Here is a 254-nt window from a genome sequence, read left to right as displayed (position 1 = left end):
GATAACTCCTGAGATAACTCCTTAGAACCTGCTTACCTAACCTCCGCGAGCCGGCACCCAAGATGGGAGGAAATAAACGCCTCAGCCGCTAGTCAGACACGCACTGAGAGCAGCTGCAGCACCAAACCAGGAGCAACAGTCGTCTTCTACAACCTACAATTAGCCACACTACAGAGTTACAGTAATTAATTAACACATTATAGAATTCTTAAGGTTTCGTATCCTTCAAAGTGGAGGCAAGCCTTTAAATGATT

Source organism: Penaeus monodon, chromosome 31, assembly GCF_015228065.2.
Source record: "Penaeus monodon isolate SGIC_2016 chromosome 31, NSTDA_Pmon_1, whole genome shotgun sequence".
Taxonomy (NCBI): Eukaryota; Metazoa; Arthropoda; class Malacostraca; order Decapoda; family Penaeidae; genus Penaeus; species Penaeus monodon.
The sequence above is the reverse complement of the archived record's forward strand: the minus strand, read 5'-3'. Positions refer to the sequence as shown.